Source organism: Suricata suricatta, chromosome 5 (genome assembly GCF_006229205.1).
Source record: "Suricata suricatta isolate VVHF042 chromosome 5, meerkat_22Aug2017_6uvM2_HiC, whole genome shotgun sequence".
Lineage (NCBI taxonomy): Eukaryota > Metazoa > Chordata > Mammalia > Carnivora > Herpestidae > Suricata > Suricata suricatta.
In genome coordinates this window covers 11,260,436-11,288,411 of record NC_043704.1, presented here as the reverse complement: position 1 = coordinate 11,288,411, position 27,976 = coordinate 11,260,436, and the positions used below count along the sequence as shown (strand labels likewise).

At 40.9% G+C, this 27,976-nt stretch overlaps 1 long non-coding RNA gene across 1 annotated transcript; it reads right to left on the bottom strand.

Moving 5' to 3' along the window:
* Positions 1–3,158: 3,158 nt before the first annotated feature.
* On the bottom strand, positions 3,159–27,903 carry LOC115291510. Its single transcript, XR_003908495.1, has 5 exons — positions 27,750–27,903; positions 26,953–27,129; positions 23,405–23,505; positions 4,206–4,300; positions 3,159–3,471 (listed from the first exon to the last, which is right to left on the bottom strand). It is a non-coding gene; the product is annotated as an uncharacterized LOC115291510 (long non-coding RNA).
* Positions 27,904–27,976: the final 73 nt, after the last annotated feature.

Sequence of the window (27,976 nt, the reverse complement as noted above, 5' to 3'; positions counted from 1 at the left end):
AACAGACGTGCTGCCCAGGCAGGAATGTCTCCCAGGCTCAAGGAAGTTATTTACAGAACGGTCAGATCACAAAGACAAGGTTAGTGGAGGAAGGGGGAGCATAGTAAATTAAAACAGCCGGAGAAGAAGGAGTGGGGAATGGGCAAAATGGGTGAAGGGGAATGAGAGATACAGGCTTCCAGTTACAGAATGAGTAAGTCACGGGAATAAAGGGCACAGCGTGAGGAATGCAATCAATGATACTGGAATAGCATCGTGTGGTGACAGGTGAGCAGTCACTGCGGAATCACTATGTTGTGCACCTGAAACTACGGCATTGGGTGCCGGCTATACTCAAATTAAACAAGTTTTTAAAAAACTGAGCAAGTGTTCTCCAAGAGACCATGTAATTAATATCCCACTTCACATTTCCAGAAAAGGGTTGCCAGATGTAGCAACAGGGTACTCCGTTAAATGTAAATGGCGACCAATAGTGGGTAATTTTTAGTATGCCCCATGCAATGTTTGGATGCATTTGGACGAAAAAAATCATTTGTTGTTTATCAGAAATGCAAGCTTACCTGGGTATCCTATAATTTATCTCATAATGCTTTTGCAGAAATTCTAAATGTCTTTTTTAAATCATACAATGCTTCCATATGACTTCTTTGTAAACCGAGCCAAAGACAAAGTTACGCCAGGAGACACGTCAATATATACTGGCAATTTCCAAGATCCATACAAGGATTTTTAGTTACATAAACACATTCAAAATTTTAAAAGGCAGCAGCAGCCTAAAATTCGAATAACCAATTCTAATATTGTTACTTATAAATTAATCATTTTCATCAGAGCTAAAGATGATAATCTAACTCAATCTCTTTTTCAATGCCAGACAGTATCAATTCTTCATTTAGGTTTAGATAATGGCCAAGTCTGCCCCAAGAGTTGTGTCTTTTCTTTATCTGGTAGAGTTTATAATTTGGTTGCTGGTTAGAGAATACAGGACCCACTTCTGGAATTATCACAGTTTATAATTCTGTGGCCTCAAAATTGTGCAGGAGGAAAAGTCATCACTTACACCTGTCTGGTTTACTTCTAAACTCCTGCTTAGAAACAAGGTCCACACTGAATTGTCTCCGGTTTTTCCTTCTGCTTTCTTTTCAGAGCTAACTCTTTACATCAATTGAATAAAAAGAAAAATATCTCAACCCAGAAAAGCTACGTGAAGCCAGTACTTACTCCCCTTTGCATCTATTTCTTGGAAAATAATTTTTAAAGGCAAAAATAGCTCTTCTGAATGGCACTTTTTAAAATGTTTGTTATTTATTTTTGAGAGACAGAGAGAGAAGCAGTGCGAGAAGGGGAGGGTCAAAGAGAGAGGGAGATACAGAATCTGAAGCAGGCTCCAGGCTCTGAGTTAGCCGTCAGCACAGAGCCCAACGCGGGGCTTGAACGCACAAACCGTGAGATCATGACCTGAGCCGAAGCTGGACACTTAACCGACTGAGCCACCCAGGTGCCCCCTGAATGGCATTTTTTAATTGCATTTATTTTTCAAGGGGAAAAGAGCATACATGAGTAGGGGAGAGGAAGAGAGAGAGGGAGAGAGAATCCCAAGCAGGCTCCACACTGTCAGCACAGAGCCTGATGTGGGGCTCAACCCCACAGACCATGATCATGACCTGAGCCAAAATCAAGAGTCAGGTGCTTAACCGACTGAGCCACTCAGGCGCCCCACATGGCAGTTTTTCTAACAGTCCCTGATGAACCTCAATAGTAAAACAATACCCTTTCTTCTTCTAGTGATTTGAATTTAGTTTTTCTCCTTTTCTTGCCTTTGCTTGTTCCCCATCCTTCCTCTCTGTCTTTCTCCTTTTCTTTATTTTCTTTCCTTCCATTCTTTCATTGCACCTGAAATTCATCCTATTTCTCACGCATGCCTGAGACTGTAGCTGATCTGTTTTCTCTTCCTGCCTCAGGGCTAAGTCCAAACAGTTCTACTTCCTGTGTCATGGAAGCCAGGCACAACCAGATTAAAGGACTGTGATGTCCTGGGGGGCAAGGGGCCTCCCAGCTGAATATGCAGCCCCACCCATCCCCCACCCATCCCCCACCCATCCCCGTGTGTTAACTGTTACCTCTTTCCTCTGTTGAAGATGAGGTCAGAGAATCGAGATATCTCGGGACCCCTCCTCATTCCCGCCTTTGTCCTTACTCCAGGCTGCTCAATGAGGAATCCAAATGGCTCATAAAGTTTATTCACCCTGACATTCTAAGAACCTGGAAGTTTGGGTTACAGTTTTTTCCAAGACAGAAGGCAATCACCTTCTTTTGTTTATTTTATGTTGTAAATACAGAGTAGTTAAGGTCTATGATTGACTAGGCATTCCATTTCTGAAATGTAATATTTTAATGTATTCAACAAACACCATGTGCCCGGCACAGGCAAAGGATTAACTATTGGCTCATTTAATCATATAACAACCCAATCAGATGGGTGTTATGATTGTCCCATTCGACTGATGAAGAAACAGGCCCAGAAAGGAGAAGCAACTCCCACGGTCAGGCACCCAACAAGCAATGGGCATGGCATATTGGACCCTGGCTCCATGATGCTCTGTTCCCTCTACCCAGATTACTATAGACAAACACTTCACCCAGCCACTCAAGTGATTCCAGGACTCTTCAACTCCTAATCATTCCAAGTTCTCCCAAACAAATCTCCACCCTGTAGTCCATCATGGTAGCCACCGATGAGACTTTTACACGTCTTCTACAGTACATACCAATTTGTGAACACATCTGTAAGAAGATCCTATCACATAGGATCTAAGACTATAATACCCAAGGAGCTATCTTCCAATATTCTAAAGAACTCAACTATTAATAACATTTACAAGGAAGGAGGCAAATTAATAAAGTGTAGACAGCACTTTGCACTTTAACCATGAGCTTTTACGTGCTAAGAACAAAATGAAAACCAACAAAATTCATAAGGCCCAATGATGTCACTCAAATGGGAAACACAGACAATAAATGGCAAAGGCCAATGATTGAAGTGAAAGACATCGCACGTTCATAGAAAAGAAAAGAATTCAAGCATGTGTTCAAAGAGCTGTAAAATAAAATTGAAGACAAATGTAAAATATTAAGCCATATAAATATCTTTCTTCTAATGATTCTTTATAGTAAGGAGCACAATCATAATGCCATCAATTGACCATGTTTTTCAGGGAAAAAAATGATATTTTAAAATAAAAAAAAGTCTTGAAACTCCTAACCTTTCCCATGCAGTCAGTTCCCATGCAGCCTTCTGAAATCACTGAAACAAGTGGATGGCTAATTTTCTTCTTCTCTATTACAACAACAGAAACAAAATCTGGCAGAGAACAAAATGGTTACCATACCCACAACCAACATCGGCTCTTTTTGCCCAGCTGCTATTCAGATCAAGGTTAAGAAACCACCTTTTAAGTCTCTTAGAAGCCTCTGAAAAATAAAAATAGGCAGAAAAATAATAATTACTGAGGACTGTGGATGGGAAAACCATGTACCCAATTTGTTCCCAAAGTTTCAAGAGAAAGCAAGATGATTGTACTGGCAGATTTGTACTGATTTATCAGAAAGGAACAAGCTGGGCAGCAAGCACAGAGGAGCTGAGCTGGTGGTGACACTGGAGAGGGGTGGGGGGGTGGGGAGGGGGGGTGCATTCTTGGAGCCAGTGCAGCTCCCATCTCCCTGATGCACTGCACCCCGTTAAGAGCATGGCGTAGATGCACCCTCTTACAATTATGGTGTGGAGTTTTTTTGCAGATTGGCAAGGAAGGGGAAAGTTGCATAGAGCAGCATGGAAAGCTCAATACTGTCTTAGTTTGGTCAATGGTACCATCCAAGGAATTGAGTATTTCAGAAAAAGAAAGAGAGAGAGAGAGAGTTCTTTCACAATATTAAGAAGATCTTGTCAATTTCTTGACCACAGATGAGTGACATGAGGTTGTAAAATATGTCCAGGTTAATTTAATCTGCTTTCAGATTTAGTAAGAGTGGTTTTATTTAAACCACAATAAACCCTGGAAAGCTTCCTTCTTGATGGCCTAGATAAAGCTATGAAACATCTGAGAAAGTGTTGGGGAATTAGCACCTTATCATAGGAAGAAAAGGCAGTTCACTGTCATGATCATTGTGTTCCCAGAAACAAGGGGCACGTCTTAGAGTGTCCCCACCTCTGACTTGGCAGGACTTCACAAATAGTTGCAGGAGGTAAGTTGATGCAATGGGCAAGCATCCCAGCTCCAAACAGACCGCCTCCTCTTGTTCCCTGTAATATCCACAATAGAAGACAACAACTTTTCATTTCACAATTACTGATAGCAATCACAAAACTAATTCCTGTGAGAAAGGTTTCACCAACACAAACACAATCCCACACTCAGGTGCATAGATCCATTATTTCATTAAAGGTTGCAAAGTGGTGGTATGCCAACTCCTCACTAGGTCTTTAACTATAAATTGGAATTCTACTACGGAAGAAGAAATTTACTTCCTCAACTATTTCATTGTCTCAAGGTATAGTCCTACCCAGAAGGGAAAGTGAAATATTTGGTTCTATTCCTTTTATGTGCCAGTTTTCAGAATAGTGAGTTAGTTCCCTAGCATCTTACAAGGGAGCCCATAAGCTATGTAAATGTCATTACCGATGCATGGTTTTAACAGATCCCATATGTTTCAATATATTGTAGATTTGGTTCTTTTTATATCCATCCTCGGATACGGCTGTTTCATCTTTGGCCGGTAGGAACCTTTGCATTTTGGCTCCTGTGTGTTTTGAACTTTCGGTCACAGCCCAATGGCCTTGGGCAGTTTCCTTGCTTTCCAGTGTGACAATATGTTACAGGTTCATCTTGAACATTTCCTGCCCCAAGCTTAAATGAACCACTTTTCCGAGGCACTCTGGCTCCTTTCTGTGGGAAATGTAGTTGGAGACTGCGGTATGAGTGCTAAGAAGCTCCTTGCTTCTGTAAGTGTTATTGGTTCTAAGCCTTTCCAGTGGACAAAGCCAGAAAATTATTGTTCTGAGAGATATGTCAGTTCACTCTGATATTTCCAATTCAAGCTTAGGGTTACAGGTTTTTATTTCATTTCTTTGATTTTCCATTTGATTCTTTTTTTCTCTGATGTCAAAAAGCTTGGTTCTTTATGGCATTAATATAATGTTATATGCTTTATCATAAGTCATGCACAAAAACTTTCAGAATAACCTTACCAATATATTACAAACAATATGATTACTCTCAAAGCAATGTAAGATTTCTTGCCAGTTTTTTTTTCCTTTTTTGTCCTTAAGATGCATTCCACTGCAGTTATATGGCCAACTAAACTAAGGTTAAAATCATTCCAGGGCTCCCGGGTGGCTCAGTCGGTTAAGTGTCCAAGACTCTTGACTTCACTCAGGTCATGATCTCGTGGTTCATGAGCCTGAGTCCCATGTCAGGCTCTGCCCTGACAGAACAGAGTCTGCTTGGGATTATGTTTCTCTCCCTCTCTGCCCCTCCCCCACCGCCTTTTTATCTCTTTCTCAAAATAACTAAAAATAAAAAACTTTAAAAAAGTCATTTGAAATAATTCCTTCTCATCAAGCTAATTTATCTAATTTGATTTTGTTTTTGAATGACGGGATTACTTTCATTAGCTGTTGTTTTACAATGTTGTAAAAAAAGTTTTGCGTGCTTCTAAATGTATAAAACAAGGTAAATTTTTAAAAATCTAGCTTCCAAACATATTGCTTCCACTCTGTTTCCTACTTCTCTTCTAATTAACCACTTTTATTAATCTTTGGGTTTTGTCCTATTTTTATGTACTAAAAAATAACAGTATGAAAGTCAGTCTTTTATTTCTTTTAACAACTGTGTAATGAACACTCCATTATGCGGATGTAGCATGGTTTAGTCAGCCGGTCCCTTCCTGAAGAACATTGGTCTTTTTCTATTGTAATTAAGGCCACATAAGCAGGCTTTGGTGTTCCTTTCTTTCTTTCTTTCTTTCTTCCTTTCTTTCCTTTTATTGTATTTTGCTAGCTTATCCTTGTCCTAGAAAGTAGAATTGTTCAGTCACAAGGTATAGATATATAAGATTGCTAAAGTGTCTTCGTAAAGGCTGCGCCATTATGCAGTTCCACATATAATAAGTAAGAAGGCCCATTGCCCCACAGCCTCTACAACAGAGAAGACTTTCAAGCTTCCAAACCAAGTACGATACCTATTAAGGAAGTTTTTTATTAAGAGGCCAACAATAAAGCTACCAGTATTTAAGCCCCAACTTAAATTGTTAAAGTCTTTGATAGAAACTTCTTAGGCTTATAGACCTGAGAATTAACACGGAAATAGAGAGGAGAAGAACTGAAAAGATGGATGTAAACCAAGGAGAACGTGTTGAGCTTACTGAACACCAGAACCAGTAATGGGAATAGTTATGCCTAGTTCTCATTTTCCCGTAACCTAAATGGGTCATAGACAAGTATCATCTCCACTTTGTAGACAAGGACAACAAACCCTGGGGGAAACAATGGCTTGCTCGAGGCAGGGCCATCCAGCTACTTGAACTCAGTAGAAGATTCTTTCTTCTCCATGAAGCCCCGTGGAAGAGTCAAAAAGTAGTGAGTCATTGGCTTAAGGAGTTGGATGCATGGTCTTCACTCCATCCTGCTGCTGATCAAGTGTGGAATCCAAAGCCCGTCCCTTGCCCTTCTGGGTTTCAGCTCCCTCCCTCGGCTGCAAAATCAGAGTATTGAGTAACTGGGTTTCAGTTGCCTTCCAGTTGCCTTCTGATCTGCATTCACGAGACTAAAGGGCACCAGGGTGGGGAAAGTCCTGCTTCCAAATTAGGCCAAACCCAGATCAGAAGAACCTAAGACACCCCCACACCGCTGTCATTTCCAAAGAACCTGGTACCCAGGTTGGGCAGAAGAGAGGAGTAAGTGAAGGGAGTATTTATTTAATATTTGATACATTTAAAAATAATTAGCTAAGCTCCTAATGTATGCTGGGCATTTTATAGGTGATTTGCATTTATCACAGCACCTTATCATTGCTGCAAACCTGTTTGTCAAAGGAAGAAACAAGGGTTTCAGAGAGGTTTAAGTGACTTGTCCCAAATCACACAACCAAGGCAGGGCTGGGCTCATAGTCTAATTATTCTGTGTATCTGTGGTCTCTACATTGTTGCAGAAAATAACATCATGTATCTGATAGAAGACATAGAACTTGGATTGAACACTATTAGCTAAATCTTGCACAGAGCAGGAAACTTTGGGACTGGAGAAAACTTCCAGTGTTCTTTGAATTATCTCCCAAGAAAGCTGTCCAATGTCCATCTGACAAGGAATTAGAAAGCCATAACAATAATTTCATCAATCAGTTCCCTAAAGCTGGAAGATGCTCATCTGTTCAAGTTTCTGGCCAAGCAAAAGAGGTGTTCAAAAGAGAAACTGACACTTCATTGGCCAACAATAGTGCAGGGAGCATGATGCCAAGTGACTTACACAGACTATTTAATCTAATCTTTGTAACACTTTTGTAAGATAAGATTAGTCTTCCCATTCTACAGGGAAAGCACCTGAGGCTCAGAAATACAAATCAGTTTCCCTAGTGCTCACATCTAGTAGTGGAAGCACCACCATTTCAATAAGGTTCTCTTCTTCCAATGCCCACTCTCACTTCCCTACGTCACAGTAAGCCAATGCTATGGGACCAAAGGAACCCTTGAGTGGGCCTGGTCATCCATTTGAAAGAAAAGATGATTTGGCCAACCAAGCGACAAGCACAGAGCATCCGATTTCCAGCCTCCCCATTCCTAGCCTTCCTCTATCAGGTTGGGAGTAACTGCCAAGATCTCATCGCTAGGATAGAAGAAGAGAAATCTACCCTCCACAATCAATGATGAAGCAAAAGCTCGAAGCAAGTGGGACATGGATATATGGCAACGGTGCTCATACCTGAGCTGGCATCAGAATCCTCCAGGCTGCTTGTAATATGCCAGGGGGCAAGCCCACCCCCAGGACCTCTGATTCAGTGATTCTGGGAGTTAGGCCTGAGATACTGCTTTTCTAGCAAATTCCCCAGCAACGCTGATGCTGCTGGGGCAGGGGCCATGTTTGAGAACCACTGGCCCATGACATCGGGTCCACAATGTTTCCAGCTCCTGCCTGTGCTATAATGAGACACATCTACACACATCTGCACCTGGCACACCTGCACCACACACAGGCACCACGGGCGTGTGCAGACACGCGGGCGCACACACACACACACACACACACACCAGAAACACACCGACCACCTGCACTATTCATAAGTAATAAACACTGGCATCAGGCATGCAAACACTGCATGCCTGGGCCACATAGTCACCCTCACAGGCAGACACACAGCCCCACCACAGTGCGCTCCACACACTGGGACCTCGCATCTCTAACCCGCATAACGCAGACAGGCACTCACATACACACTGCGCGCCTGCACCATCCTTCTGCAACAACCACACTTCGCGCCCTTACCGCGCATACCTCACAACTGCACTGCACACATTCACACATGCACATGCACCCCCCTCCCACGTGAGTGCACTCTCCACTTGCAACACCTGCTTCCACCCCTCCCCCCGCCCTTTTGCTGATTCCGAGCTGCCTGCTGCTACCTTCTTGCCCTTGAGGTACCTGCCCTACCTCCTCTTCTCTCTTGCCTTGTGCCCTCATCCTCCTTCCCTCTGTGGCTGATCCAAAGCCCAATCCCAAAGTGTCCATCTGAAAGGTCCCCAATGTCATGGACATCTCCTGATGTTCTTCCTCACCCCCATCTGACTGACTTACTCTTCATGAGACACGTTTTTATGAATTGTATTTTCGGCTTCTGTGCAAACATTTTCCATCCCACTTAATAAATCCAGAATGCTTCCTGCACAAAGTCTTAAGCTGAGCATGCTTGAGGAAGATACCTTAGGACTTCATTCATTCACTCATTAATTCATTCAGTGCATATACTACATATTGGGTGAGCAACATACAAGACAGACATACCTCGTGCCCTCTCACTTTACAAGCCAGTGGCACTGACCCCTCCCCAGACCCCACCCAGGAGTAAAGCAGGGCATCCGGTGTTAACCTAAGGGATGACAAAAGGGATTCTGGGCACCAAGAGAAGCCTGCGTGGGGTATTGGGAACTTCCCAGTGCTCTCCAAATACCCCCAGGCGGAAAGCAGTTCCCTCCTGTCTCCTCTGAGATGAATTTTGGTCCCCACTGCAAATCTAGATTGTTCTCCACAAAGGGGGACACCATCTAGACTAGCAGGTGGAAATTTAAATTATTGTAATGTTAGCAATAATAATAATAATAGGAAAAAATAAATAATAGCCACCCTCTGATGAAGACATACTATATACTACACATTTTAACTCTAATTCTTATTTTTAATTTTTTAAAGTTTATTTATCTATATTTGAGAGAGACAGAGAGACAGTATGAGCAGGGGAGAGGCAGAGAGAAAGGGGGAGAGAGAGAGAGAGCGAGCGAGCGAGCGAGAGAGAATCCCAAGCAGGCTCTACACCGTTAGCACACAGCCTATCATGGGGCTCAAACTCATGAAACCATGAAATCATGACCTGAGCCCAAACCTAGAGTCAGACGTTTAACCGACTGAGCCACCAGGCACGTGACTAATTCTCTCTCTTTTTTTTTTTTTTTTTAGTTTATTGAGAGAGAAGAGAGAGAGAGAGGGAGAGCTTGCTTGTGTGGGGGAGAAGTGGAAAGGGAGGGAGAGAGCGAACTCCAAGCAGGCTCTGTGTTGTTAGCACGTAGTCCCATGCGAGGCTCAATTTCACAACCCTGGGATCACCACCTGAACTGAAATCGAGAGTCGGCTGCTCAACAGACTGAGCCACCCAGGTGCCCCTTAACTGGCCCCAGTCACCCAGGCACCCAGGTGTCCCTTAACTGCTAATTCTTTCCCCGGGTCTTACCATCCCATTTTCCAGTTGCAAAAAGCAGGCCCTCCAAAACACTAACCTGAGGTCTTGCAAATGGTAAGTAGGGGTTCATTCCTGGTGACCGGCTTTAGCAGCTGCTTCCTTTCCACTTGCCCTGACCTGTGGGATCCATGCACTGCACTCTCAGAAATGGCCAAGAATCTCTGTCCCCACCCTGCTCCGTGTCCCCCGTCAGCACATGGGAAGCAGAATCATAAGGACAAAGGTGTTAAAGCAGACACATTCGAGAAGATTAGATGAAATAACTTATTTTAATTTTTTTTATTTGAAACAAAACCCAAACTATGAGAAAAATAAGCGTTGAGAAAGATCAACCTGACAAACCGTGAGTCACGTCCTGCTGCTCTGAATTCCCCGTTTTCACTGAGCCGCACACGTACACGTGGCTGGTGTGCAGGGGGCAGCGAGGTAGCCAGGCTTGATTGAATGTCTCCGTGATGCAGACTTGTCCAGGCATGTGTCCTCAAGCTGCATCCGAGGGCAGGGAGGGTAAGTGGTCCCTCGGCCAGAAGCTGCTCCCCAGGTCTCCTCCCACTTGCCCCGTCTGCTGACCTCCGAGGAAATTCAGCCCCGCAGCCACCATCTGCGGTCCCATCAGCCAGGCTGCAGTAAAAGGTACTTAGCGCGCACAGCTCGTTTTGCAAGGTTAGAAGGAATCAATAGGAGATGTGTTTAATGTGGTATCACTATCGCGTCTCATCGCACTTTTAAAACTGGAATCTCCACAGTGGTGTATAATCCTAGAGTCTCGGTACAGAGAATGGGCTTGATGTGGTCTCAGATAGATATCGTGGCCTGGGATGGGCACACAAAACCTGCCAAGTGGCCTCTGGAGTCCACTCTTGCTCACGTTTTCTTTTTCGCTCTTTCCCCTTTTCTCCCTTTTGAACATTCTCCTCTATTTTTTCCCTTCCTCCCTCCGACCGTCCTTCCCTCATTTCCTCTCTCCTTGTTCCTTCTCAAATCCTCACTTTTAATTTCAGGTGTTTGATCGGCCCCCATGGAGAGCAATCGGACTTCAGCAAACCACCAAAGCAGCTGGACAGGCTCCCTGGCACTCCCCACACTCTCATATGGACTGCGAAGCCCAGGCATTCAAAGTCCCTCGTGGGGGGTGGCTCTGGTCAGAACCCACCCTCTCACAACAAAGCAGACTTACCCATAAGCTTCAGTGAAGGTATTTGGGAAGAGGAACCCATCTGGACAGAGCATAATTAAACATGGCAGATTGTTCTTGTGTTAAGAGACCACAAAGGTAAACTTTTTCAAACATAATATATAATTTTATGGGAAAATTAGAGAAAGGAAGGTCAAAATGATATCACGTGTTTGTGGGGCAGCAGGGGTGCTGTGGATCTCCATGATGAAGCATTTAGGGAAAAGCACGGACGGCAGAGAACAACGTGTCAGAAGAGAAGAAATCAGACCGTGGTTAACCAGTCTGTACCAGCATTTGCCCAAGCGACCTTATCTCGGGTCACCTCTGCAGGAACTTTCCAACAGAGTTCTTCCTGTTTTGGTTTAAGAGCAACTGGGGGCACCTGGGTCGTTTAGTCGGTTAAGCATCTGACTTCGACTCAGGTCATGATCTCACAGTTGATGAGTTCGAGCCCCGTGTTGGGATCTCTGCTGACAGCTCAGAACCTGGAGCCTGCTTCAGATTGTGTCTCCCTCTGTCTCTGTACCTCCCCCACATGTGTTCTCTCTCTCTTTCTCTCTCAAAAATAAATAAACATTTTTAAAAAAGAGTAACTTAGCAATGCACTGTGGCTCTATTCCTTTAGAGTCACTGGTAAGACAAGAGATAAGGGACACCATCGGCTAGCTTGAAGTCTTACTGAGAATTACCACTATCACAGTGTTCAACCCAAATGGCTGAACTGGGGATTAAGTGGCCGTATTAGTTTGCAGGAGCTGCTGTAACAAGTACCACAACTAGACAGCTTAACCAACAGAAATCCATTGTCTCACAGCAGCGGAGGCTGGAAGTCTGAGATCAGGGCATCAGCAGGGTTGGGCCCTTCTGAGGGAGGCAGGGAAGAACCTACTCCAGGTTCTGGAGTCTCTGATGCATGTCCGCTTGTAGATGGTGTTCTCCCTGTGTTGTCACATCATCTTGCCTCCGTGTTTTCTTCCTCTGTGTCCCAATATCCTCCTTTTCTATAAGGACACCAGTCATATTGGATTAGGACCCACCCCAATGACCTCATCTTAACTTGATCATCTGCAGGGACCCAACTGCCAAGTAAGATCATAGTTAGAGGCACTGACAGCCAGAACTTCAATGTTATGGGGACACAATTCAATCCATAACAACAGCCATTTTTTTTCACACCCACATGCTCACCACCCAACTGTTATTCTACATTGAGCTATAAATGCACACTATGTGTCCACTTAGAAATCCACAGCAAATTTGCACAAAATTTCATTCAATTCTCTCTAATTAAGAGCCCTTAATTACCTCTGAATTGAGGGACTTGTATGCCAAAAAAAGAAACAAATTTTCCCATATTTGGCCACTGGGAGAATGAGTTTTGCCAAGGATGCCAGAAGATGTGACCCAGGCCATATGGAAAAGACTGAGATCCTAACACATTCAAAACAGGAGTCTCTTGGGGAGCCTGGAAGGTTCGGTCAGTTAAGCATCTGACTTTGGCTCAGGTTATGATCTCACGGTTCATGGGTTTGAGCCCCATGTCAGGCTCTGTGCTGACAGCTTGGAGCCTGGAGCCTGCTTCTGATTCTGTGTCTCCCTCTCTCTCTGCCCCTCCCCCATTCATGCTCTGTTTCTGTCTCAATAATAAATAAACTATAAAAAAAAATTAAAAACCAGGAGTCTCTTATCATGGAATGGGGGTCAGGCTGACATAGCCACTGTCTTTCCTTTGGAAATTCAAGAAAAGCTGGAGATGAAACCTGACTAGCCTGAACTCTGTGATATTAAAGCATTACTTTGTCCTTCATATAAATAACAAAATCGCTCATTATCACACAAAGTGGGTCAGCTCCATGGAAAATTGCATCTTGTGTAAATCACGGCAACATTATATAAAATCTAATATGACTTATCATAGTTTTGTTTCTATTCAGCTAATAATAAAACTAATTGGAATTCTTTCTCTACTTTCCTTCCACATAATTATTACATTAAATATGAAGGAAAAAAATACTTTTCCTATCGGTTTTAAACTAAGGTCTTCATGATTTAAACATCAGTCCCAGTTCCCAGGTCCAGAATGTGATGAACATGTAAATGTGAAAATATCAGCAGACCCATGGCTGGGCCTCAAGCCCATCAAGCTTCTAACCCCTAACTTGACTCCAGCACCAAGATGCCTCATTCCAGTCCCAAGATTTAGAGAGTTGATAACCTTCATCAAATAAGGTTGACTAAAACTATACGTTCACCAAGAGTGGGAAGTGTCTCATAGGGGAGGCCCTGGTCTGCTCTCCACCCCCACAGGCATCTGGAGGAATGAAGGACCCTCCCATCCTCCTACTGGGAATGCAGACACTCCCAGAAGCCACACCTGGAGCTTTTTCATGTCAACAGTGCACCAGTAAAATGAAAATCTGCCCAAAGCAGCACCACTTCACATTTTCTGGAGTCGATTGCTTTTCTAGTGGTCATTGTAAATCTTCAAAAATGTAAAACGACATGATCTTTGCTTCTGGTCGAATAGACAGCCTCACTCCATTCTCATCCGGTACAGGGCAGCCCTGACTCTCCTTTCCAGAAGCTCAATTAGGGAATGGTGACATGTCTGCTAGTTCTAAGTCACCAGGTGTTTAACAAGCATGTTGAGATCCTCTCGGAGAAAGCTCACGCCCATGACCTGATGTCTCTAAGAGCAAGTGTTCTTTCTCCCATTCTTCAGTAAAGGCTTTCTGTTTGCTCACCGTGCTGGTGTCTTGCCTGGGGACTCAGTATTCCTCTTTCCCTCAGCCCCAACGTACCCTCAGCCTTCTTGGTCCTAAGAGCCAAACAGTTCCACGGGATTCTGCCAAAGCGACTCCAAGCCTGAAGAGCTGAGGAGGCCTGTGGGTGTCAAAACTGACACCAAGCGCCTCCACATGCAATGTCTAATCTGAAAACCAGCCTCCCAAGTGGGGTGCTCCCCACTTTTAGACAGGGATGGTGTGAAGCTGCCCAAGGGTGACAACATGCCCCAGGCCCAGCTGCTGACTCGTTGACCAGGCGGTGGCTTGGTGAGTTCTGACGCCAACTTGCTCCATGTTGTGAGCCTCCTCATTGTGCTTCTCTCCACTGTGGTTTACGGGAGTGAAAGGGCCTCTGTTCTGTTTCATTCTTGAGGACAATATTAGAGGTCATCTTACCAATGCCATCTGTGTCGTCCATGATGGAGTTCAGGGCACTCTTCCTTTGGTACACACACAAAAAATCTGTTTCTAGGAAATGACGTGTGATAGCAAAATGCAGTTGAACTTAATCAGAACTTGAAATTGCAAGCATTTGAATTTATTTAAATAGGATCTGAGAGACCCTTAGAGGGAATGTCTCATTCATTAAGCGGGTCTTGATTGATCAACTACTGAGCTCCAGGAAAGGTACTGAACTGCAGGAACCCAACGATGACTCCAAAGACCTTATAACCTTATGGGGCAGGGGTAAAGAGGGGGAAAATAGGACCCCTGTGCTTGGCAAGAGGGACTGTACTTGGGAGGCACAGGTGGCACCAGGCCACGGGAGCACACAAGCAAGGAAGTAGGTTGAGGTGTGGAGGCAAGGCAGAGGAATGATCAGATCAGTATTCCAGAGAGACCAATCTGGCTACCATGTGAAAGACCCATGTCAGAGGCCAGAAGGCAGAGGTTACAGTCCCCACAGCCTGAGATGAGGGTCTCCTGAGCCTGAGAAGTAGAGTGAATACATCCCCAACTTAACCACTTCCTTCAATTTCTTTTTTTTTTTTAATGTTTATTTAATCTTGAAACAGAGACAGAGAAAGCAGGAGTGAGGGAGGGGCAGAGAGAGAGGGAAACACAGAATCTGAAACAGGCTCCAGGCTCTGAGATGTCAGCACTGAGCCCGATGCGGGGCTCAAACCAACAAACTGTGAGATCGTGACCTGAGCCGAAGCCGGACGCTTAACCAACTGAGCCACCCAGACATCCCACTTCCTTCCGTTTTTACCAGCAATGAATAAGCTAATCACTAATCTCCTGCCTAAGGACCAGCAGAGCATTATTACAGCCTGAGCTAGATATGCTGGAAGACGTACATTTGTGAGGAAGCTATAAGGGATGTTCTTGCTAAATCTTTTTCTCCCCACGAAGAATGTCCTAGAAAATAATGTAGAAACAATGCAGTGGACTTTAGAATTGGCTAATTCTGTGGCAAAATCCCAAAGGAATCTTGCCTTGTTGGGAAACCTTGAAAAGTTTTCCGACGTTTCATTTTTACATCTATAAAATGAGACAACATCATCTACAGTAAAGGGTTTTGAGGACCACAAATAATGCATGTGTATTCATTTCCCATAATTTACAAAATTGCCACATGTTTAGTGGCTGAAAACAACCTAAATTTATTATCTTCTAGTTCTGAAGGTCAGAAGTCCGCAATGGGTATGTTCGGCTAAAATCAAGGGTTTGCTAGGGCTGTGTTGCTTTCTGAGGGTGCTGGAGGAGAATGTCTCCTTGATTTTTCCATCTTCTAGAAGCTTCTTCGGCTCTTGATTCCTTTCTCCATCTTCAAAGCCAGTAACGATGGGTCCAATGCTTTTCCCATTGCATCACCCTGGCCCCCACTTTTTCTCTTTTTTCCACTTTTAAGGCTGCTTCCGATCACGTTGAACCCACAAAGATAATCTCCCTGTCAAGGTCAGCTGATTAATTCCAACTGCAAACTTTAGTCCCCTTTGTCATGTAAGGAGATATACGCCCAGGTTATGGGGGTTAGGGGATGCACATCTTTGGGGAGCCATCATTCTGCCCACCACATTACATAAAACACCTTCTTAGTTCTATCCAGTATTTTTCTATCACAAAGCTTTTTTCCTTTAACTGAAAACAGAAACATTTTCAGTTTAAAAAAATCGATGTTAATGCTAATACAGCAAATGAATTTACCTCTTTGTGTTGAATGCCTTCATTAATTCGGGAGATTGGAAGGAAACTTTTTAGATACCCCTATTTCACAGATTGGCACAGATGGGGCTCACATGGCATTTAGTAACAAGGCCAGAATTGGAATCTGTGTCTAACTCTCAGGGAAGTGGTCTTTCCATCATATCCTACCTTCCTGAAGGGCCTCAAAATTAGTGCCACCAGAATGATGATTCTCCCTCAAGTTTGCAGAGTGGACTGACCTGCTGCGTCAACTTTCAGAGTATTTGATCAACTTTCAGAGTATTACAAAAGATTCTGAAATATACAAAGTGTTTCAGATTTCTTCTCTGTATCATCAAAGCTTTGAAAACATATCCATCAAGTTTTGAGGGGAAAAGATGTTAGCCAAGAATCCTATGGCCCCCTAAATTATCACTTCTATATGAGATAACTGAAAGATGTTTCCAGAAAGCATACAACCATCTCCAAATGTATTTGTTTAGAATATACTTCACCTTACTGAGAGAAAAACATTGTAAAAGAATATAATAAAACTTATCAGAAATAATAACACCTCTTTAAAGTTACAGATAACACCAACAAAAACTGGGAAGTGGCTTTGAATATAACATGGGAACAAAAGACTGTTTATGTCCTCATTTTCCATAGAAGCTAATGAGTAAATAATGTATGAATTTTTATGTTGGTAGTTCCATAAATATTGATATGAGCATTTTTTAACACCTTAAGTTAAATTATTCCTAGAATGTAAAACAAAATCACTAGAGAAAAAAACCAAAGAAAACAGTCCATTCTTTAAAAAAAAAAAAAAGAACTTACTGGAGGAAAGACAAGAAGAATCCGTACACAAGCATGAAAGAGACAAATAAGCATGATTGCATCAGCAATAATATACCCTTCTCACCAAAACTACTACAGTAAAAGACATCCTCCCTCAAATTGTGAAATAATCAAATTACACCAAGTAGTATTTAAAAGCTATGCCACTTAAAAGAAATTGACAAAAAAGAGAAAGAAACAAACCACAGGACTCTTTTTAAATTTTTTTTAATGTTTATTTTTGAGAGAGGAAGAGAGACAAAGCACAAGTGGGGAAGGAGAAGGAGACACAGAAACCAAAGCAGTCTCCAGGTCTGTGCTGATAGCAGGGAGCCCTACACGGGGCTTGAACTCATGAACCATGAGATCATGACCTAGCTCAAGTAGGACGCTTAACCAACTGAGCCACCCAGGCACCCTTACAAGACTCTTTAACTATAGAGAACAAACGGAGGGTTGTTGGAGGGGAGGTGGGCTGGGGATGGGCTAACTGGGTGATGGGCATTAGGGAGAAGACTTGTGATGAGCACTGAGTGTTGTACGTAAGTGATAACTCACTAAATTCTGCTCCTGAAACCAATATTGCACTGAATGTTAACTAACTAGAATTTAAATAAAACTTTGAAAATAAAACAAACAAACAAGAAATCAGCAAGTAAGTATTAAATGAGTATTAAATGACTAGGCAAAGATACAACAGCTAAAGGCAAAAAGAAAGTTAATAAAGTGAAAGAAAACAGGAGTTGGTATATTGTTTTTAGGCAGTGGAAAATTAAAAGAAAAAGCCATTTCCTTGAATGAAGAGTTGCATTATTCTGATAGTAAATGAAATCTAGACAGAAAATATAAAAGCCATACGTCTTTCTATGCCAAATAAGATCTTCAGAGTATAGTAATCATGAACTATTAGAGGGACACAGACAAGTGAACAGAAGCACTGGGGTGGTAAGAGACTTAACCACACCTTCCGTGACTCTTGTACCTGAAATGTGTAAATATATGTCCCCTTTTGGGAGGCAGGAGGAGAGAGAGCATCCAAGTAACACTAAGATCAATTTACTGGGTGTGAAGCAAATGTTGTGTCAAAAGGAGAACAGGAAGATACATTTCTATCAACTTTACCAAGAATATTTGTAAATTGTACATTATATGACATATATGCTCATAAACTCAAAAAAGGGGCAAAAGGCTGAAATTCTCAGACCATGAATGACTCTCTGAAAAGTGGCCAGGGGGTAGCTGGCCACACCATTAAGGATTATTTAGAAATAAAAAGAGTGAAAACGTAAACTGTCACAACATCTGAAATGCTGACAAGGACTCATCCAAGCAGATCTATAACCAGTAGGACACCTCTTTGGTGTTGGGACACCAAAGAGAACAACACTTAACTAAACTCAGTGCCAAACTAAAGAATGCAAAAACAAGAATACATACACACAAACTTGAGTAAAACAAAAGGAGAGACGGAATAACAGCAGGAATTAATGAATTTGAAAACAGAAAACTAATAAAACAGATGCATCTCACATCTGGTTCTGCATAGAAAGGAATTCCTGATCAAACAGTTAGCAGGTCTAATCTAATAAAAAGAGAAAAATAAAAGCACATAAAATTGGGAATAAAAAAGAAACATGATCAAAGATAGAAGTAAATATCATATAAAATCCTATTCTGACAAATTAGAAAACCACATAAATTGTATGATTTTTTAAGAAAACATAAAAGATATAGAAAAGTTGAAAGAAGAAGTGACTAGGGAAGTTTTTTTAGTTTTTTTTTAAATTGAGGTATAATTAACGTATTACACTATATTAGTTTCAGGTATACAACACAATGATTTAATATTTGAATAGAAGATTTTGTATTTGTTTAAAATTTCCTTCCAAGAAAGAGGGAAGCTTTTTGATTTCTTTCTGACAATCCTTACAGGAAAATAAGCCCGCCAGACCTATCTGCCCAATGACTCCAGGTGAAAAATTCTAAATAAAACATTGGCAATGTCATTTGAAATATATTCCAAAAACAGTACCCTGTAACCAGGGAAAGTTTGCTCTAAGAATGGAAGAATAATGTGCCAAAGAAATCCCTAACCAACTCGCTGCATTGTTCAGAAGAGAAGAGGGGCGCCTGGGTGGCTCAGTCGGTTAAGCGTCGGCTTCGGCTGAGGGCATGATTTCACGGTTCGTGGGTTCGAGCCCCACGTTGGGCTCTGTGCTGACAGCTAGCTGAAAGCCTGGAGACTGTTTCAGATTCTGTCTCCCTCTCTCTCTCACCCTCCTCTGCTCGTGCTGTCTCTCTCTGTCTCTCAAAAATAAATAAAAGACATTTTTTAAAATTAAAAAAAAAAAAAGAAGAGAAGGGTCATGGGGCTATGAATACATTAGAAGCCAAAATGTATCTAATAATCTTCAGTAGTTAATACTGACTGTCTCAAAGTCTTCCAGTAAACTACAAGTGGCATCAATGCTCCCTAAAGATGATGATGACCCCATCTCCCAGCTTCAAAGCTGAGACACTGCAGCATGATATCAATATGATATACATATGAATATCCATATTGATGTTGAGGAACACATGACATTTTCTGTAGCCACTGTTCTCCAGTATTGTCTGAGGGTCCCAGAAATGCAACCATTTTTGAAAACAACAAATGACAATCTATAGATATTGCAAAGAAAGTGATAAGTGATTAGAAATACCAAAGAAAAGAACAAAACTTAACTCAGGGATATCTAAGACCCAAATAAAGGAAGAGTTAAACCATTTTATCTAGGATAAAAGTATAAACAGGAAAATTCTCCCCCAAATAACTAATAGGCATAAATAATATTTTGAATTCTAGTAAAATCTTTGAAAAGCTAAAGTACATCTTGAAGAATTAGTGCTTACTAATTTACCATCTGTTTTGAATAATAAGAGACATATTGATTGTTTTTTTAAAATATATACATTTCATGACTATATTGTATAATTATATGTAAAAGCATATTATATATACATATATATTTAATATGGTAAAAACGACAGAAATGCACACCTTCCAAAAGTACAAGAGTATTAGGTGTAGAAATTACAGGAAAGCCACAAAGAGATCTCAAGGCAGACATTCAACATCATGTAGAAAAATATTACACCACTAGGTTATGTTCACGTAGTTAGAATGATCCCAAACTGCAAATGAATATGTATACTATCCATTTGCTGTCCCCAAACCTTTTTTAAGTTTTGATTTATTGGAGGGAAAAAAAGCTGAGAGGTAATAGCAGACAAAAGTGTATCATGGATAAAGACAGGTTTCCTCTGTTTTCACATGACTATTATTTTTTCTTTGTTCTTTTCTGTATTTCCCATGTTTTCTAGGAAGAATGCATTACAAAATCAAAAAGACATGTATTCATAAGGCTAGTATCTTGCATAATGTTTTGTAGCAATAATTCTCACTCTTTTTTAATGACAGAAATCTCTGAAAATCTTATAAAACTTCAGGACTCTTTTTCCAAAAAACTTCATTAGATACAAATAAGCACCAAATTTTGCAAAAAGTTAAAAGTCTTGTAGACTCACTGAAGTCCATTCAAGGACTCTGGACAAAGAGCAAACTATTCAAAGCTCAGAGCAATTTGTTATGTGTCCTCTCAACAGACCCTCACCAAAAGTTTATAATAGAAGAGCGGTTTCATTTGTCATATCAAAGATGAGGAAATTAAGTGTTTGAAGATTAAGAACACATAGCCAACAGGGACAGAAGTGGCCAGGCAAGCAGCGTGTCTTCTTGCTGTAGCACTGAGCATTTTGTTTCAGCAAGCTTGGCTTATTAAATGCACAACAGGCTGTCAAATAAGCAAAACCAGAGCTCGATTACTGATTCACCCCTGAAAGTTTGGAAAACCTCCTGACTTCACCATGCCTTGGTTTCCTCATCAATAAAGTACAGATAATAATATTTGCTCGGTATATCCCCCAGAGTTGTTAGGAAGAAGAAATGTGGAAGAAAGCACTTGCAAACATCATTTATCTTTATTATTATTAATACATAAATGTTTCTATTATGAATCTATTAAAACTCAGGCCAGTGCGAGGGTAAGTGCTGATGGGATCTGGGTGGGAGGGATAAAAATGGCAAGCATCTCACTAAAAGGCAATTAAAATGTGCTGTTCTTGTTCAAAAAGTATGCCTCCATGAGTAATTAGCAATCTATTGCACATCCAACAATGGTTTGTTGGCCGAGTTCTATTATGTCAATTGTGTGTAGCTATCCTGTAAACTGAAGCAACATAATCCAGAGCTCCCTGCTTTAAAAAAGACGTTTGCTTTTCCAGGTGTCTGTGTTATTGCTCTGACTTAATTTTAATGATGAAAAATTTCATGTCAATTTCCAAGTGTTTCCACCACCCTCATCCCAGACCTGCTGGAGACAAAGAACAATTAAGATGCAGAAAGGGGTCATGAAACTGCCACACCCCCGTTGATTGTCAGAGGTCTTTCACTAGTCTTGACACCCCTGACATTGAGCCTTACACTGGGAGGGTCCTCCATGCCCGTGACTGGGTGGAAGTGTGTGAATGAGATGCTGTCTGAGTGGCTCCACCATGACAAGACTCTGTGTCGTCATCAGTAATCTGGATGTAGGGAACTCTGTGTTAATGTGGAAAATCCCTGAACACTGCACTGGAACATGAAAATACGCGGAATCATTATTGAGTTTGAAACTTTCCTGAGCCAATTCCTTCTTTATCACAGATATTCTGTGACATCACCTAATGTACTAACAGTGTGTCCCTGAAACTGACCTTAAACCCATCATTGACTCTCCTATTTGGTTTTCACTGCTGATATTTTTTTTTACCTATTTAGTTACACCTTGTTCACTATTCACCAGGGGATGGACCATCTGGATTGATTACCTATTTTATTTCTTAGGCACCCATCAGAAGAGTAGTTAAAGCTCAAAACTTTATGTGATGATTCTTTCATCCTTAGTCATAACCCTCCTACAAATGCTCTAGAGTGATGATTATAGAGCTCGTAAGTGTGAGATCACTCCAGGCTGCTCTTCTAACTTCTAAGTGGGGTCAGTCCTCAGGGAAGGATAGAATTTCACTGCGTTTTCCCATTTCATTTGTATAATGAAATCATTGTCTGGCCTTCATTCTATACTTTTGCCCTTTTTGGTCTTAAGGTAGACCATTTAGTAGCCCCCTCCAATTTTTTTCTAGGAAAACGGAGACTCGTCAATAGACTCTCACAAAATCTCAAGAACTTGATTTTTTTCCTAAAAAATTATATCAAATAAATCCACCCCACACACACACAGAATTATGCATGGTACTTGCTTGTTTGTATTTATGTACATATAGAAGTGAATTGATGTGTGAATCCATAATGTGCAAACTTGACAAATTTAAACAGTCCCTGAAAATGAATCAATTATTATTACCAATTGGGTCAGATTATTCTATTGTAGTGGTGTGAATCACATTCATTCCCAAAGAGCAGTGTGCAATGGAATTTCAGCCTTTAATGGAATCACCATGGGCACTTGTTAAAAGAGCACCTAGCAAAATGCCCTTGCAAACTACCAAGTCAGACCCTGGAGATGAAACTCAGAGTTATGCATTTTTGAAAACCTTGGTAGGACTCCTGGGTGGCTCAGTCAGTTTAGCATTGGACTTTTATTATGGCTCAGGTCATGATTTCAAGATTCGTGAGTTTGAACCCCACGTCCGACTGTGCTGGCAGTGCAGAGTCTCCTTGGGATTTTCAATCTCCCTTCCTCTCTCTCTGCACCCCCCCAACTGTGCACTCTCTCTCTCAAAATAAATAAATAAACCTAAAAATTAATAAAAAGAAAACTTTGCAAAAGCAATTGCCTGGCTCCTGATTTTCGCCTGTATTTTTGACTTTGTATGGGGAAGCTAACATTAATTCCAGAGAGTTCCTAAAAAGAACAAGGTCCCACCTAGACCTCCTTAAGCTGGGGGTGGATGGCAGCTCTTGACACACTCTAAGTCCATATCCCAGCCTCAGAAATTGCATCTTAAAGGACCAGGCCAATTGAACTCTTCTCCGAGATGGATCAAAATGGGGATTTTAACGTAGCTCTATTTAGGATGGACTTTGTGCCCTCATCTCTTGCCCTACCAAAAAACAAGGGCAATTTCCCTTACTCAATCACTATTGCATTCTATTTTGCTAAGAGAGGTTGGCTGACATCATTGTTCATAAAATTTAAGGAGATTCTCCAGTCTGAGCTATCACTGACCATCACAGAAATGATGGTCTGGTGTTGTAAGAAGTTTGGCTTCGAAGAATAAAAAGTGCCCATGTAGCATCTACAAGGATTTTCTGGATCCTCATGTTCCCCAATTTCTCTGCCCCATCTATCAACTCTTTGGATGGTGGATATAGGATATCAAGAAGGTAATGATTTTCCTTTCCTGAGTTTTGAAAGAATGAGGACACTCACCTCAGGCAGAAACAAAGTGGGAGGAGACGACGCATTCTCCGGTCTGGAACCAACTAGACATCAAAACATTCATTCTTTATATTTTCCTCGTTTTTAAAATTCTATAATGAGAAGTAATTTAAACAGCCATATGCAGTTGTGCTTGCTGGAGTCTACTGAATATATGCTATGATTCATAATAATTACCTCACTCAGCATAAGACTTTTATTAGGATGATGACATTTATCTTACCCATCACTTCTTTTTCTCACCAGTGACTTACCATATGACTTTGGGTGCATAACCTCAACTATCTGTGGTCATTAGCTCCTATCCATCCAAGTGTAAGAAGATTAATGAGTTACAGCCAGTGGAGACTTTGGGATCATGGGAGGAATCCTCATTTTGCTTAAGGAACAAATAACCCCCAATGAAAGTGTTAAGCATTGTGTTTTAAAATAAACATGGAAAACTACTTAAAGCCTATAGAGGAGTAAGCAGATGTATCCATTCCTAACCAGTGAAGCAAACTGAGGTCTAGAAAATAAAAAGAATTTGTTTCTGCATTGGAACTTATTTCAGTGTCCATGGAAAAAAATAGCTAATAACACTCTTCTATTTCTCAATGTAAATCAATAGAATCTCTTGTATGATGAATAAAAGTTAGAAGAGCCGTGGGGAAGCACATTAATATTGGTATTATTCTCTAGGAAACACACACACACACACACACACACACACACACACACACCGCTACACACACACTTACAAATTTGGTGCTATAATGGCTCAATGTTTCTGAGTCATCGAGAAAAAAATAACTGATTTTAGTGTAAGCATGTTCTTAAGAAAATGAAGTCATAGAGCCAACTGTTTCCAAGCAGTACTTGGTACTGAGTATAACATTTTTCTTTAGCTTTTAGATGTCCTGGTTGAATGGAACAATTTAAAGACTTGCCAGATTGTTCTTTTCCATTTCATGACAGATACCTGCTCATTGTAAAATGTTTGTCAGCCTTTTCTTACCAACTCACTCAAAGGTCTAAATGTTATTTGTATGGGAAAGTGTTCTCTTGTGATGTAAAAGGTAGGATGCTAGGTGCTTGAAATATCCATTAGCAAATATAAATTGGTGACCAGGCAAAGGTAGACTGAGAGCGTAGCCTTCACAAGTGGTTGTTTATGAAGCAAACAGAGGCAAAGTTTTGGAGATCAATTTGTTGATTTATAACCTAAGTTGTCACAAGTTAAATGGAGGGCAAAAAGAAGAAGAATAGTAAAATAAATATAGAATGTTCAGTTAATATAAATGGCACCATGATAAACAAAAACCCAGTCAACAAACAGAAAAATCCAGGTGGCATCATGTAAAATGGAAAAGCCAACACAGAAATCAATGGACCAAAGGATAAAAGTCAGAAATAAATCAACAGGGGCACCTGGGTGGCTCAGTTGGTTGAGTGTCCGACTTCAACTCAGGTCATGATCTCATAGTTCATGGGTTCAAGCCCCGCATTGGGCTCTGTGCTGACAGCTAGCTCAGAGCCTAGAGTCTGCTTCGGATTCTGTGTCTCCCTCAATCTCTGACCCTCCCCTACTCATGCTCTCTCTCTGTCTCTCAAAAATAAAAAAAAATATTTAAAAATTTAAAAAAAGTAAATAAACATATTTAAAGAAATTGAATTTTGAGCAAAGATGATCCTTCAAATTAGTGAAAAAATAATGTATTATCCAACAAATAGTGTTGGGGCAACTACATAGCTCCCTGAAAAAGTGTATTCCTCCCTTATAAAGGCCAGAATAATGAATGAAAATTAAATCATAAAAGCACTGGGAGAAAGCACAGAAAAATATTATAGTCTCAGATAGTAAGCCATTCCAACTATGATATTAAACCTAAGAAAGAATGCCAATTAGTCAAACCAGTGATGTGAAAGCATGTTTTTATATGTTCTTCTCCCCCAAATAAAAATAATAAAGAAAATCAAAATACAAAGGACAGGAAAATACTTACAACTCTTTATGTAAAGAACTAATTAATGTATAATTTTTTAAAACCAATATTAAAAACTTCATTATAAATGGGTAGATGTTAGCAAAATTTTTATAGAAAATAAAATAGAATAGCTTTTAGTCATGTACAAAGTTTCTCAACCTCACCCATACTAAGAAAGAGACAAGTCAATACTTCAAGAAAATACTGAATTTCACCTATCGGTTTAGCAAAGATCAAAAACATGATGACACACTGTGTTGTGGGGAAATGAACCCTAGTTCATCGTTGGAGTGTAAGTTGGTAAACTTCTATAGAAGTCAGTCAAAATATAGGAATACACACTGAGCCAGCAATTCCATCTCCATGCATTTCTCATGCAGAGAGAATTTAAGGTTCCTGTACTCCAAAGTTAAGAAAGAAAAACGATGACTATTCTTTGGCCATCATCCGAAGGCACAAACAAGTCACCACTTCGACCTTTCTGGGAGCTGTCCCAATCGAGCATGAAAATCCGATTCACTTCTGGCACTTCCTGAAGTCAGCCATAAGCAACAGATGCATACAAACGGCCAAGGTTCCACAGCTAAGGGTCACCTAATCCCTCAAGAGTACCGCTTCAGAAAGTCTGTCAGTCCCCAGACTGAGTGCTTCCCCACCCTCTATCAGATCAGCTTGGGGTCTGTCTGGACAGAACGTGCCCTACACACACTCTCTCCCTCTGTGTAACAAGTGATAAAGTCAGCTTTTGACTCAACAAGTTGCTGCTTAATATAGAAACAGACTATAGACAATGCAAATAATTTAAGAAGTCCAGTAAATTAGAAAACCAGAAACACCAGATGTCTCCTTGAAAGGGAAATAGTTGTCATGGGGCAATGGACAGAGGAAGAGATATATACATTTCATTGAATGACTTTTTAGGGCTTGTTAAGTTTGGCATGCATGACTCTGTTAAAGGATAAGTTGTTTAAAGTCTGAATTTCAAATTAGATGTGTAATATGACAAGAAAGCATATGAAGTTATAGCAAACCAGTGACCATTGTGGTTATTTCTAAATAATTGGTGGATAGTGTTTTAAGTATCTTTTGCTCTGAATATTCCAGAATTTTGTGCCATAACTTGTAATTCTAAACTGCAACTCTTTATAAAGGTCCTGCTAGGATTCACACAAAAATACAACAAAGGTCATCATTGCATTGTAAGTTGGCAAAGAACCAGAAAGAAAAATGGGAATGACATAAACGAAACCTTACTTATTAGGAGAAACAACCAAAAAAAAAAAAAAAAACCAGAAATTAGAAAAGTCCAAGTACATCACAGGAGCAAAACTGACAGAGTGAGACCTTATGATATTCAAGTCCTCAAAGAAAAGCTCAGAGGCTCAGCAGAGACTTGGAGCTCCTGATTGAATACCAAGAAGCACAACACAAGCTTAACGTATGCATTTGTTGTCTATTTCTTCTTAAAGTAAACTCAACCGAGAAGAGAAACACTCTGATTAATTTTAAATGGGTACTATTCTTCCCCTGAAACATGACACATTCTGAGAAGCACCCAGCACATGGACTTACAGAAGACGGTCTCTGCTTGCAGAATCGTCACCGCTCATCAGAAATAGTGTCTGCCCACTGAAGACCTGGTGAGCCCATCAAGAATTGTAAAAGAAACATCTTTCTTTCCTTACCACTGGATAAGGTGATCTTGAAATTCAGAAGCCAGGTGTAACTTGTTTCTTTCACCAGATAACTCTGCAAAGGGAAGAGGGGAGTAAAATAAATAATTTTTTTAAATGTTGCTTAAAGTTTTTCCTTACCTGTTGACTACGGCATAAGGAAGTATATTAAAATGTCCAAACTATCAAATAAAGACCTATTTTCATCAATCATCTAATCTTGGCATATTACTCAGACTGGGCCGACTGATAATTTAGGTTAGCTGCACAGTTTCAGATAACCATTAATGCTAAAGAAACTCATATGTGCATTTTATTATTCTATTCCTTAATACAATTTTACCTAGTCTACCTATGGCTTTTTCACTTCTGGCCTTGAAATACTTCACGGGGGTTACCTTGGTTATGGGAAAACATACAGGTTTTCTTTCATAGTAGTTCATTTTAATTGATGTCTTTGCCCATGAACCTTGACAAGCAAAACATTTGAAAGATCTGATAACTGAACTGATTAAGAAACATTACACTTTCTCTCGAAAAAAGAATTGCCACTTTTAAAATGAGAAAAACAGTGAATTTTCCAACTTACTCATATTTCTTTCCATGTTACAAAAAAAAAAAAAATTACTGAAAAAATCACTCCTCTCCGGACTCATTCATTCAGTTTTAGACTACTATCAGTCTCGTCCCACTTACGGTTTTTAGGGTGTTCTCCAAATGCCTTCGTCAGGCGATCTGGCAATATCTATTACAATTAAAAATACATATGCCCCGATGCCATTTCTGGGAATCGGTAAAAGCACAATGGTCTTCCTTGAAGCACTGCTTTCGGGAGCCAGGAACTGGGAACCACGTGCGCATCCGTTGACGGAAGAACGGCGGAGCAGGGCTACGGGACCGCGCGATGACCGGAGACATGATTC